The 13965-nt window shown below is 28.6% G+C and overlaps 1 protein-coding gene across 2 annotated transcripts in view; it reads left to right on the top strand.

Moving 5' to 3' along the window:
* Nucleotides 1-13965, top strand: part of LOC135957084 (uncharacterized) — a 149113-nt gene that overhangs the window by 124333 nt on the left and 10815 nt on the right. Inside the window, exon 1 of one of the 2 annotated variants that reach the window (XM_065507750.1) lies at nucleotides 3020-3186. The exons of the other annotated variant lie outside the window; for it this stretch is intronic. The gene's annotated coding sequence lies outside the window, so the exon portion shown is untranslated. Of the gene's footprint in view, nucleotides 1-3019; nucleotides 3187-13965 lie in introns of those variants that run through there. 2 annotated transcript variants of the gene reach the window in all.

Below are 13965 nucleotides of genomic sequence, written 5' to 3'. Positions count from 1 at the left end.
TTTAATAAAAACAATAAAATTATACGCAATTGATGTTTTTGTAATGACATTTTTAAAAATAGCAGATAATAATAGGGAAATTTGAAAAGTAAACCAACAAAATTTTGTATTAAAAACGGTACTGAGAATAGTCTAAAAATTAAATCTACTCAAAAAATATAGCACTTTGTCGATTTTTAAAAAAGTACTTTTTTTGGTACTTTTTGGAAAAAGTAGTAAATCAATCAAATTTGTTAATTAAGACGTTTTATGAATAAAATTTTATTTTACTCAAAAAATACAGCCTTTTACAAAAAGTACTTTTTTGGTACTTTTTAAAAAAAAGTAGTAACTCAAAAAAACTTGGTATTTTTCTCGTTTTTGAAGACAAATTTAAGTTTTAAATGAAATTTACTGAATAAAGAGAATTTTCAAGCTTTTTCGGAAAAAGTACTTTTTTGGTACTTTTTGAAAAAAGTAGTAAATTAACAAAATTTGTCAATTAAAATGTTTTAATATAAAAAATAATAAAAATTACTAAAAAATATAGAATTTTAAAGCTTTTTAGAAAAAGTACTTTTTTGGTACTTTTTGAAAAAGTATTAAATTAACAAAATTTGTTAATTAAAATATTTTTAATGAAAAAATATTGCTTAAAATTAAATTTCATAAAAAAAATATAGAATTTGGTAGATATTATAAAAAAGTACTTTTTCAAAAAAGTAGTAACTCAATAAAATTTACTATTTTTCAGGTTTTTAAAGGAAATTATTGTTTTCAAATGAAATTTACGTGGAAAAAAAAAGATTTAAAAAAAGTACTTTTTTTGGTACTTTTTGAAAAAGTAGAAAATTTGGTGTAAAATTCGTTTTTAAGAAAAAATTAAATTTAATTAAAAAATATAAAATTTTTTGTTTTTTAAAAAAGTACTTTTTTTTGTACTTTTCAGAAAAAAGTAGTAAATCATCCAAATTATTAATTAAAACGTTTTTTATGAAAAATATTGTGTAAATATTAAATTTTTTGAAATAAATATAAAATTTTTAAGCTTTTTAGAAATAGTACTTTTTTGGTACTTTTCAGAAAAATGTAGTAAGTGAACAAATTTGTTAATTAAAACGTTTTCCGTAGAAATTATAGTGTAATTATTAAATTTTTTGAAAAAAATATAAAATTTTTAAGCCTTTTGCAAAAAGTACTTTTTTGGTACTTTATGAAAATAAGTAGTATATATTGAAAATTAGTTTTTAAGGCAAGACAAAATTGTTTAAAATTGAAATTCACTAAAAAATATAAAATTTTTTTATTTTTAAAAAAGTACTTTTTTTGGTACTTTTCAGAAAAAAGTAGTAAATCATCCAAATTATTAATTAAAACGTTTTCCGTAGAAATTATTGTGTAATTATTTAATTTTTAATAAAAAAATAAAATTTTTAAGCCTTTTGCAAAAAGTACTTTTTTGGTACTTTTTGAAAATTAGTAGTAAATATAGAAAATTAGTTTTTAAGGCAAAACAAAATTGTTTAAAATTGAAATTCACTAAAAAATATAAAATTTTTTTATTTTTAAAAAAGTACTTTTTTTTGGTACTTTTCAGAAAAAAGTAGTAAATCAACAAAATTGTTAATAATAATGTTTTCCGTAGAAATTATTGTGTAATTATTAAATTTTTTGAAAAAAATATAAAATTTTTAATAATTTTACAAAAAGTACTTTTTAGTACTTTTTAGAAATAAGTAGTAAATATAGAAAATTAGTTTTTAAGGCAAGACAATTGTTTAAAATTGAAATTCACTAAAAAATATAAAAAGTTTTTATTTTTAAAAAAGTACTTTTTTTGGTACTTTTTAGAAAAATGTACAAAATTAACAAAATTGTTAATTAAAACGTTTTTTGTAGAAATTATAGTGTAATTATTTAATTTTCAGACAAAATAAAAAAAAGTACTTTTTTACAAAAAAAGTACTTTTTTGGTACCTTTTGAAAATTAAGAAAATTTGTTAATTAAAACGTTTTTAAGACATAAATTTACAAAAAATTGAATTTATTTTTTTTTCTTTCAGGTACTATTTTCCAAACAATCCCCCGTCAATAGTTGTAAGTAAATTTATTATGTATTTTTTAAGACCTCAAACTTCTTACTCATGCCTCGTTTATCATTTTGATTTTCTGATTTTAATTGCAGTTTTCGTTTTTCAATTTCCTAATTGATTTCGCCCTGATTTCCAATGGCTATTTTCCCTGATTTTTGCCATTTTGATTAGAAAACAATTAATTTGTTGGGGTAGTTTCACCCTAGAAATTCATTAAGAAAATTTTCTTCAGCACGCACTGGCCTTACAAACACACACCTAGAAATATAAAAAATATTGAAACGCTTTTTGCTAAAAGATTGTTATTTTATAGTTTTTTTTCTTCTTAAATTTTGTTTTTATTACTGAGTGTTTCCCCCATCCCCCAACCTATAAAAGTTAAAACTCTATAAAAAAAATTGTGGTGTTCTTATCAGTTTTAAATATAGTCTACCTATATTTTGAAGTATTTTTATTTTACTATGCTGTTGTTGTTAATATTTATACTGGTGTGGTTTTTGTTGTTGTTGTTGGCGTAGTAGAACCCATGTGCTGGTATGCGGTTCTGTCAATGTTTCACTTTGCAAATATTTTCAGTTGTAACGTGTCATTTGGCCAAGTTTCACTTTAATTCTTGGTAGTCAGTCAGTCCGTCAGTTTGTTTTTTATTTTAATTCACATTTTTTTAACGGGTTTCTTTTAGTGCTAAAGATAATTTTTCAAAGATTATCTTTAAATGAATATGCGAAAAAATTAAAACATTAGAGAAATAATGAATTTAATTAAAAAAAAAGTTGAAAGAAAACAAAAATAATTAAAAAAAAAAACTAAAAATTGATAATAAAAAGTAAGAAATTACGTAAAAAGTTTAAAGTTCGACCGATAACTAAAACGACAAGTGAATAATTCAAACTAATTATTCAAATTGAAAACAATTAATAAAAAAATGAAATACTTTAAATATTAAAAAGTTTGATCTTGGAATATTTTGATATTTCCATAAGTAAAATACAAAACTAACGAATTTAAATACAATAATTTAATTACATAAATAGTGTCTTCACAAAAAACTTACAGAAAACTGCATAATATTGAATTTCAATACAAAAAAGTAACGAAAGCTAGAAAAAAACAGGTACATATTTTTAAAAATTAATAATTTCAAGTTTTACAAAAAAAGTACTTTTTTGGTACTTTTTGCAAAATAGTACTAAATGGAAAATTTAAGTAATTATAAATTTTTAAAGCACTTAAAATGGTTTAAAATCGAAAAATCTAAATATTTTTAAGGGTTTTGAACATTTTTCAAAAAGTACTTTTTTGGTACTTTTTATAAAATAGCTCTAAATTGTTAATTTCAACCAATTAAATGATTTTAAACTTTAAAAATTAATAATTTCAAGTTTTACAAAAAAGTACTTTTTTGGTACTTTTTTCAAAATAGTACTAAATTGAAAATTTAAGTAATTATAGTTTTTAAAGCACTTAAAATTGTTTAAAATCGAAAAATCTAAATATTTTTAAGGGTTTGGAACATTTTTCAAAAAGTACTTTTTTGGTACTTTTTAAAAAAATAGCTCAAAATTGTAAATTTCCACCACTTAAATGATTTTAAGCTTTAAAAATTAATAATTTCAAGTTTTCCAAAAAAAGTACTTTTTTGGTACTTTTTTCAAAATAGTACTAAATTGAAAATTTAAGTAATTATAGTTTTTTAAAGCACTTAAATGGTTTAAATTCTAAAAATCTAAATATTTCTAAGGGTTTTGCAACATTTTTAAAAAGTACTTTTTTGGTACTTTTTAAAAAAATAGCTCAAAATTTTAAATTTCAACCCATTAATGATTTTAAGCTTTAAAAATTAATAATTTCAAGTTTTCCAAAAAAAGTACTTTTTTGGTATTTTTTCAAAATAATACTAAATTGAAAATTTAAGTAATTATAGTTTTTTTAAAGCACTTAAAATGGTTTAAATTCGAAAAATCAAAGTTTTTTTAAGTACTTCAAAAAGTACTTTTTTGGTACTTTTTAAAAAATAGCTCAAAATTGTAAATTTCAACCATTTAAATGTTTTTAAGCTTTAAAAATTAATAATTTCAAGTTTTCCAAAAAATTACTTTTTTGGTACTTTTTTCAAAATAGTACTAAAATGAAAATTTAAGTAATTATAGTTTTTAAAGCACTTAAAATTGTTTAAAATCGAAAAATCTAAATATTTTTAAGGGTTTTGAACATTTTTCAAAAAGTACTTTTTTGGTACTTTTTTAAAAATAGCTCTAAATTGTAAATTTCAATTACTTAAATGATTTTAAGCTTTAAAAATTAATAATTTCAAGTTTTACAAAAAAAGTACTTTTTTGGTACTTTTTTCAAAATAGTACCAAATTGAAAATTTAAGTAATTATAAATTTTTAAAGCACTTAAAATGGTTTAAATTCTAAAAATCTAAATATTTCTAAGGGTTTTGCAACATTTTTAAAAAGTACTTTTTTAAAAATAGCTCAAAGTTGTAAATTTACACCATTTAAATGATTTTAAGCTTTAAAAATTAATAATTTCAAGTTTTCCAAAAAAAGTACTTTTTTGGTACTTTTTTCAAAATAGTACTAAATGGAAAATTTAAGTAATTATAGTTTTTTAAAGCACTTAAATGGTTTAAATTCTAAAAATCTAAATATTTCTAAGGGTTTTGCAACATTTTTAAAAAGTACTTTTTTGGTACTTTTTAAAAAAATAGCTCAAAATTTTAAATTTCAACCCATTAATGATTTTAAGCTTTAAAAATTAATAATTTCAAGTTTTCCAAAAAAAGTACTTTTTTGGTACTTTTTCAAAAATAGCTCAAAATTTTAAATTTCAACCATTTAAGTGTTTTGGAACATTTTCAAAATATTACAAAAGAATTGAAATTTAAATATTTAGAGCAAAAATAATATAAAATCAAAAGGTTTAATGATTTTGAAATGTTTTCAAAAAGGTACTTTTTTGGTACTTTTTTCAAAAATAGTACAATCATTTCAAATTTAAGTTTTATCTTAAAAAATAGTTAAAAATAACTTATTTGGTGATTTTTCAAAAAAGTACTTTTTTGGTACTTTTTTCAAAATCGTAAAAAATTGGAAATTTAAGCATTTACAGCAATTTAAATATAAAAAAAACAATATAAAATCATAAAGTCCAAATATTTTAATAGTTTTTTAGAGGTTTTGAAACATTTTCAAAAAAGTACTTTTTTGGTACTTTTTTTCAAAATCGTACAAAACTGAAAATTTAAATATTTACAGCAATTTAAATTAAAAAAAAACAATATAAAATCATAAAATACAAATATTTTAAAGTTTTTAAAGCTTTTGGAACATTTTCAAAAAAGTACTTTTTTTTGGTACTTTTTTCAAAATTGATAATATAAGTATTTACAACATTTTAAATTCCAAAAATGTTATGAAAACTAAGTATTCACTTATTTGAATACGTTTTTAAGTGTTGAAAATTAGTAACTTGATTTTTTTTTTTTTAAAAAAGTACTTTTTGGTATTTTCGGGTTAAATATTTTCAAATATAAAATCAAACTATTTAGAATAGTTTTTATGTATAAACCTAGTAAAAAATGCAACAATCTAATTAGTTGTATCTTAAAAAATTATTAAAAATAACTTATTTGGTGATTTTTCAAAAAAGTACTTTTTTGGTACTTTTTTCAAAATTGTAAAAAATTTAAAATTGAAGCTTTTAAATAAAAAAAACAATATAAAATCATCAAGTCCAAATATTTTAATTTTTTTTAGAGGTTTTGAGACATTTTCCAAAAAGTACTTTTTTGGTACTTTTTTTCAAAATAGTACAAAACTGAAAATTTAAATATTTACTCATCTAAACACTTATTTTCAATCTCCTATATAGAATTTCGATAGTCTATAAAGCTTTGTAATACTTTTTAAATTGTTAGGATTTTGTCAAGTTTTTTTTCATGTTCTAAAATTAAATTTACACAGTTTTGGGTCTGAAATATTTACTTTAACAGGTATTTAGTTTTTTTTTGTTTCAACAAATTTCTCCATATTTGTTTATTTACACATTATTTTTTTTTTATTTTTGGTAAATTTACTTATCAGCCCCAAAACAAAATTCTTAACCTTGACATTAATTACAAAAAAAACAAAACAATTTTTTGCTAATTCGCCAAATTTTTAACGGCAACCCTGGTGCTATCAACCATAATGGAATGAATTTTCAGTGTCATTACCTTATTTATTGTATTTGTTGTTGTCTACATTTTATAAATTTATCATTCATTTATTGTCATTTCAATTTTTGCGTGTCTCTATTTATAAATTGCACGTTTTTTTTTAAAAAAAAAAAAATATTTTGTAAGTCATGCACTGGCATGTCATTTAAAAACAAAACAACAAAAAAAACCTCAATGAATTTCTAAAAAACTAAAATTCTAAAAGATTATGAAACTAAATACAAAATTCACAAAATATTTTGTGATTTATTTGTTTATTTAGAAATTTATGGAAACGAGTTTGGAATACTAGAATGCTAAAGTGAAGTAATGATTATTTCAGGTGCTTTTTTTAAAGAAACACTTAAAGAAATTGATTTTAAATTTTTGCATATTTTCCCTTTTATGTAATAAAAGTTCAATGACTTTTATTTCAGCCCAAAAAAAAGTTTTGTTTTTTTTATCATAATTTTATTTGTAAACACAAAAAAAGGCAATAATAATAATTGTTTATAACTATTTATGATATTTACCGTTTTGTTATTTGTTTATAAAGCTTAGAGTTGTAGTATTCTATTATTGTTTTTATTAGAATAATTAAAATTTAATTTTATTCTATTTATTTAGCTGTTTTTTTACTATTATTATGTTAGAAATTGTTTAATATTTTTGGTCTGTTTATTTTTCAAATTCCCAGCAGTTAAGCATGAAGTCAATGTATCCCTCATAAACAGTAATTTTCTGCTCACTAGCCTGACTCCAATTCATATATTTTGGGTAATTTCATACGTATGTGCTCTTTGTAGAAGTCAGTTGTTCAGTTTATACATCCCAGGTAATCTAGCGTGAAGACAATTGTCACTTAAGTGTCTCTAAGTAATCTAGAGTGTCTAGTCTATACTCTCGTCTAACGTCAGGTCTATAGTCTCGTCTTCAGCCTCGTCTGTAGTATCGTTCTAGTCTCATCTCTAGTCTCGTCTATAGTCTCGTCTACAGTCTGGTCTATAGTATAGTCTCTATTCTCATCTATAGTCTCTTCTATAGTCTCGTCTATAGTCCATCTTTAAACTAGTCTATAGGCTTGTGCATAGTCTCGTCCATAGTCGCTTCACTAGTCTAGTCTCTAGTCTTCTATAGTCTCGTCTATAGTCTCGCTATAGTCTCGTCTATAGTCTCCTCTATAGTTTCGTCTATAGTCTCGTCTATAGTCTCGTCTATAGTTTCGTCTATAGTCTCCTCTATAGTTTCGTCTATAGTCTCCTCTATATTTTCGTCTATAGTCTCGTCTATAGTCTCGCTATAGTCTCTCTATAGTATGGTTTATAGTCTCATCTATAGCCTTGTCTATAGTCTCGCTATAGTCTCGTCTATAGTCTCGTCTCTAGTATAGTCTCTAGTATAGTCTCTATTCTCATCTATAGTCTCTTCTATAGTCTCGTCTATAGTCCATCTCTAAACTAGTCTATAGGCTTGTGCATAGTCTCGTCCATAGTCGCTTCACTAGTCTAGTCTCTAGTCTTCTATAGTTCCGTCTATAGTCTCGCTATAGTCTCGTCTATAGTCTCGCTATAGTCTCGTCTATAGTCTCGCTATAGTCTCGTCTATAGTCTCGCTATAGTCTCGTCTATAGTCTCGCTATAGTCTCGTCTATAGTCTCGCTATAGTCTCGTCTATAGTCTCGCTATAGTCTCGTCTATAGTTTCGTCTATAGTCTCGCTATAGTCTCCTCTACAGTTTCGTCTATAGTCTCGCTATAGTCTCGTCTATAGTCTCCTCTATAGTTTCGTCTATAGTCTCGTCTATAGTCTCGCTATAGTCTCGTCTATTGTTTCGTCTATAGTTTCATCTATAGTCTCGTCTATTGTCTCGCTATATTCTCGTATATAGTTTCGTCTATAGTCTCCTCTATAGTCTCGTCTATAGTCTCGCTATAGTCTCGTCTATTGTTTCGTCTATAGTTTCGTCTATAGTCTCGTCTATAGTCTCGCTATAGTCTCGTCTATATTTTCGTCTATAGTTTCGTCTATAGCTTCGTCTATAGTTTCATCTATAGTCTCGTCTATTGCCTCGCTATAGTCTCATCTATAGTTTCGTCTATGGTCTCGCTATAGTCTCGTCTCGTCTACAGTCTGGTCTATAGTATAGTCTCTATTCTCATCTATAGTCTCTTCTATAGTCTCGTCTATAGTCCATCTCTAAACTAGTCTATAGTATTGAGCATAGTCTCGTCCATAGTCACTTCACTAGTCTAGTCTCTAGTCTTCTATAGCTTCGTCTATAGTCTCGTCTATAGTCTCGCTATAGTCTCGTCTATAGTCTCGCTATAGTCTCGTCTATATTTTCGTCTATAGTTTCGTCTATAGTTTCATCTGTAGTCTCGTCTATTGTCTCGCTATAGTCTCGTCTATAGTTTCGTCTATAGTTTCGTCTACAGTCTCGTTTATAGTATCGCTATAGTCTCATCTATAGTCTCGTCTATTGTCTCGTCTATAGTTTTGTCTATAGTCTCATCTATAGTCTCGTCTATAGTCTCACTATAGTCTCGTCTATATTTTCGTCTATAGTTTCATCTATAGTCTCGTCTATTATCTCGCTATATTCTCGTCTATGATCTCGTCTATAGTTTCGTCTATACTTTCGTCTATAGTCTCGTCTATAGTTCCGTCTATAGTCTCGTCTATACTTTCGTCTATAGTCTCATCTATAGTCTCGTCTATTGTCTCGCTATAGTCTCGTCTATAGTTTCGTCTATTGTCTCCTCTATAGTTTCGTCTAGTCTCGTCTATAGTCTCGTCTATAGTTTCGTCTATAGTCTCATCTATATTCTCGTCTATAGTCTCGCTATAGTCTCGTCTATATTTTCGTCTATAGTTTCGTCTATAGTTTCATCTATAGTCTCGTCTATTGTCTCGCTATAGTCTCGTCTATAGTTTCGTCTATACTTTCGTCTATAGTCTCATCTATAGTCTCGTCTATTGTCTCGCTATAGTCTCGTCTATAGTTTCGTCTATAGTCTCCTCTATAGTTTCGTCTATAGTCTCGTCTATAGTCTCGCTATAGTCTCGTCTATAGTTTCGTCTATAGTCTCATCTATAGTCTCGTCTATTGTCTCGCTATAGTCTCGTATATAGTTTCGTCTATAGTCTCGTCTATAGTATCATCTATAGTCTCGTCTATAGTCTCGCTATAGTCTCGTCTATATTTTCGACTATAGTTTCGTCTATAGTTTCATCTATAGTCTCGTCTTTAGTCACGCTATGGTCTCGTTTATAGTTTCATCTATAGTCTCGTCTCTAGTCACGTCTCTAGTCTCGTCAATAGTCTCATCTATAGTCTCGTTTTTAGTCTCGCTATAGTCTCGTCTATAATTTCGTCTATAGTCTCATCTATAGTCTCGTCTATTGTCTAGTCTATAGTCTCGTCTCTAGTCTCGTCTATAGTCTCTTCTCTAGTCTCGTCTATAATTTCGTCTATAGTCTCATCTATAGTCTCGTCTATAGTCTCGCTATAGTCTCGTCTATAGTTTCGCCTCTAGTCTCGTCTATAGCTTATTTATTAAATCATTTTTTAATCTAAATATATTTAAACACATGGCTTACATAAAATGCCTTTTGGTTTTTACGTTTTGTGGTTAAATAGAATTTCAATAATTTTATGGTCTCATGATATTTATATATTTCAAATGATTCATATTAAACTTTAGTCTGCATTAAAACTGCAAAAAAAAAATACAACAACCAAAAGATAATGAAACATTTAACAATAAACTAAAATATATTTAATAAATAAATAAATTAAATTTTATGAAACAGATAAAGCAATCTGTAAAATTACCTTGATTTTGAACTGCTACAGTTCTAAGAGAAAACTGAATAGAAAACATTACAATAACTCAAGACCAGCAAAAGGCCAACAAACCTCGGAACCTTCTGAAGAAAAAAAATTATTTAAAAATTATCAACCAAAACCTTCTTAAAAACCTTTTATATAAATCATATTTTTTATATTTTTATGGCACGTGTTCTTAATAGATAATTTAGTTTTTGTTATTCTCATATTTATATATTGTAACCTAAAGTCAACGTAGTGTGAAAAAAAGAAGAACCTAATTTAAATATTTAGTATAATTATCACTGGAATAGTTGCTTATCGTATTGTGAAATCCTACTATACGGTTTAAGCACCTAAAGGTTCTGACATTGAATTTTAGTTTTATGCCATAAAAAATATCATAAATTTAGGGTTTTAAAAGAATTTATTTGTTAAGTAAAAAATGTGGGTACTAATCTATTGTCTCGTCTACAGATTGATCTATAAACTGAGTGTCATCTAGACAGATTCTTCTTTAAATGACGCTATAGTTGAATAATTTCTATAATTTCAACGTAAAGTCTCGTCTCTAGTCTTGTCTCTAGTCTCGTCTATAGTCTCATCTATAGTCTCGCAATAGTCTCGTCTCGTCTATGGTTGGTTGGTCTCGTCTATAGTCTCGCTATAGTCTCGTCTATAGTTTCGTCTATAGTCTCATCTATAGTTTCGTCTATAGTCTCATCTATAGTTTCGTCTATAGTCTCGCTATAGTCTCGCTATAGTCTCGTCTATAGTTTCGTCTATAGTATAGTCTATAGTTTCGTCTATAGTCTCGCTATAGTCTCGCTATAGTCTCGTCTATAGTTTCGTCTATAGTATAGTCTATAGTCTCGCTATAGGCTCGTCTATAGTCTCGTCTATAGTCTCGTCTATAGTCTCGACTATAGTCTCGTCTAAAATCTCGTCTATAGTCTCGTCTATAGTCTCGTCTAAAATCTCGTCTATAGTCTCGTCTATAGTCTCGTCTATAGTCTCGCTATAGTTTCGTCTATAGTTTCGTCTATAGTCTCATCTATAGTCTCGTCTATAGTCTCATCTATAGTCTCGTCTATAGTCTCGTCTATAGTCTCGTCTATAGTTTCGTCTAAAGTTTCGTCTAAAGTATCGTCTTAACTCTCGTCCAAAGTCTCGTCCAAAGTCTCGTCTATAGTCTCAACTCTACTCTCGTATATAGTCTGGTCCATAGTCTCGTCTAAAGTTTCGTCTAAAGTCTCTTCTTAAGTCTCGTCTATTGTTTCGTCTAAAGTCTCGTCTTAAGTCTCGTCTATAGTTTCGTCTAAACTTTCGTCTAAAGTCTCGTCCAAAGTCTCGTCTATAGTCTCGTCTGTAGTCTCGTCTGTAGTCTCGCTATAGTCTCGTCTATAGTCTCGCTATAGTCTTGTCTATAGTGTCGCTATAGTTTCGTCTATAGTTTCGTCTATAGTCTCGCTATAGTCTCGTCTATAGTTTCGTCTATAGTATAGTCTATAGTTTCGTCTATAGTCTCGCTATAGTCTCGCTATAGTCTCGTCTATAGTTTCGTCTATAGTATAGTCTATAGTCTCGCTATAGTCTCGTCTATAGTCTCGTCTATAGTCTCGTCTATAGTCTCGACTATAGTCTCGTCTAAAATCTCGTCTATAGTCTCGTCTATAGTCTCGTCTAAAATCTCGTCTATAGTCTCGTCTATAGTCTCGTCTATAGTCTCGCTATAGTTTCGTCTATAGTTTCGTCTATAGTCTCATCTATAGTCTCGTCTATAGTCTCGTCTATAGTCTCGTCTATAGTTTCGTCTAAAGTTTCGTCTAAAGTATCGTCTTAACTCTCGTCCAAAGTCTCGTCCAAAGTCTGGTCTATAGTCTCAACTCTACTCTCGTATATAGTCTGGTCCATAGTCTCGTCTAAAGTCTCTTCTTAAGTCTCGTCTATTGTTTCGTCTAAAGTCTCGTCTTAAGTCTCGTCTATAGTTTCGTCTAAACTTTCGTCTAAAGTCTCGTCCAAAGTCTCGTCTATAGTCTCGTCTATAGTCTCGTCTGTAGTCTCGTCTGTAGTCTCGCTATAGTCTCGTCTATAGTCTCGCTATAGTCTTGTCTATAGTGTCGCTATAGTTTCGTCTATAGTTTCGTCTATAGTCTCGCTATAGTCTCGTCTATAGTTTCGTCTATAGTCTCGTCTATAGTCTCGCTATAGTCTCGTCTATAGTTTCGTCTATAGTCTCATCTATAGTCTCGTCTATAGTCTCGTCTGTAGTCTCGCTATTTTCTTGTCTATAGTGTCGCTATAGTTTCGTCTATAGTTTCGTCTATAGTCTCGCTATAGTCTCGTCTATAGTCTCGCTATAGTCTCGTCTATAGTTTCGTCTATAGTCTCGCCTATAGTCTCGCTATAGTTTCGTTTATAGTCTCGTCTATAGTCTCGCTATAGTCTCTTCTATAGTTTCGTCTATAGTCTCATCTATAGTCTCGTCTATAGTCTCGTCTGTAGTCTCGCTATAGTCTCGTCTATAGTCTCGCTATAGTCTTGTCTATAGTGTCGCTATAGTTTCGTCTATAGTTTCGTTTATAGTCTCATCTATAGTCTCGTCTATAGTCTCGTCTGTAGTCTCGCTATAGTCTCGTCTATAGTCTCGCTATAGTCTTGTCTATAGTGTCGCTATAGTTTCGTCTATATTCTCGCTATAGTCTCGTCTATAGTTTCGTCTATAGTCTCGCTATAGTCTCGTCTATAGTCTCGTCTATAGTCCCGCTATAGTCTCGTCTATAGTTTCGTCTATAGTCTCGCTATAGTCTCGTCTATAGTTTCGTCTATAGTTTCGTCTATAGTCTCGTCTATAGTGTCGCTATAGTTTCGTCTATAGTTTCGTCTATAGTCTCATCTATAGTCTCGTCTATAGTCTCGTCTGTAGTCTCGCTATAGTCTCGTCTATAGTCTCGCTATAGTCTTGTCTATAGTGTCGCTATAGTTTCGTCTATATTCTCGCTATAGTCTCTCCTATAGTTTCGTCTATAGTCTCGCTATAGTCTCGTCTATAGTTTCGTCTATAGTCTCGCTATAGTCTCGTCTATAGTTTCGTCTATAGTCTCGTCTATAGTCTCGCTATAGTCTCGTCTATAGTTTCGTCTATAGTCTCATCTATAGTCTCGTCTATAGTCTCGTCTATAGTCTCGTCTATAGTTTCGTCTAAAGTTTCGTCTAAAGTATCGTCTTAACTCTCGTCCAAAGTCTCGTCCAAAGTCTGGTCTATAGTCTCAACTCTACTCTCGTATATAGTCTGGTCCATAGTCTCGTCTAAAGTCTCTTCTTAAGTCTCGTCTACTGTTTCGTCTAAAGTCTCGTCTTAAGTCTCGTCTATAGTTTCGTCTAAACTTTCGTCTAAAGTCTCGTCCAAAGTCTCGTCTATAGTCTCGTCTATAGTCTCGTCTGTAGTCTCGTCTGTAGTCTCGCTATAGTCTCGTCTATAGTCTCGCTATAGTCTTGTCTATAGTGTCGCTATAGTTTCGTCTATAGTTTCGTCTATAGTCTCGCTATAGTCTCGTCTATAGTTTCGTCTATAGTCTCGTCTATAGTCTCGCTATAGTCTCGTCTATAGTTTCGTCTATAGTCTCATCTATAGTCTCGTCTATAGTCTCGTCTGTAGTCTCGCTATAGTCTTGTCTATAGTGTCGCTATAGTTTCGTCTATAGTTTCGTCTATAGTCTCGCTATAGTCTCGTCTATAGTCTCGCTATAGTCTCGTCTATAGTTTCGTCTATAGTCTCGCCTATAGTCTCGCTATAGTTTCGTTTATAGTCTCGTCTATAGTCTCGCTATAGTCTCTTCTATAGTTTCGTCTATAGTCTCA

Source organism: Calliphora vicina, chromosome 4 (assembly GCF_958450345.1).
Source record: "Calliphora vicina chromosome 4, idCalVici1.1, whole genome shotgun sequence".
Classification (NCBI taxonomy): Eukaryota; Metazoa; Arthropoda; class Insecta; order Diptera; family Calliphoridae; genus Calliphora; species Calliphora vicina.
Note: the sequence above shows the minus strand (reverse complement) of the source record. Positions and strands in the feature narration are given on the sequence as shown.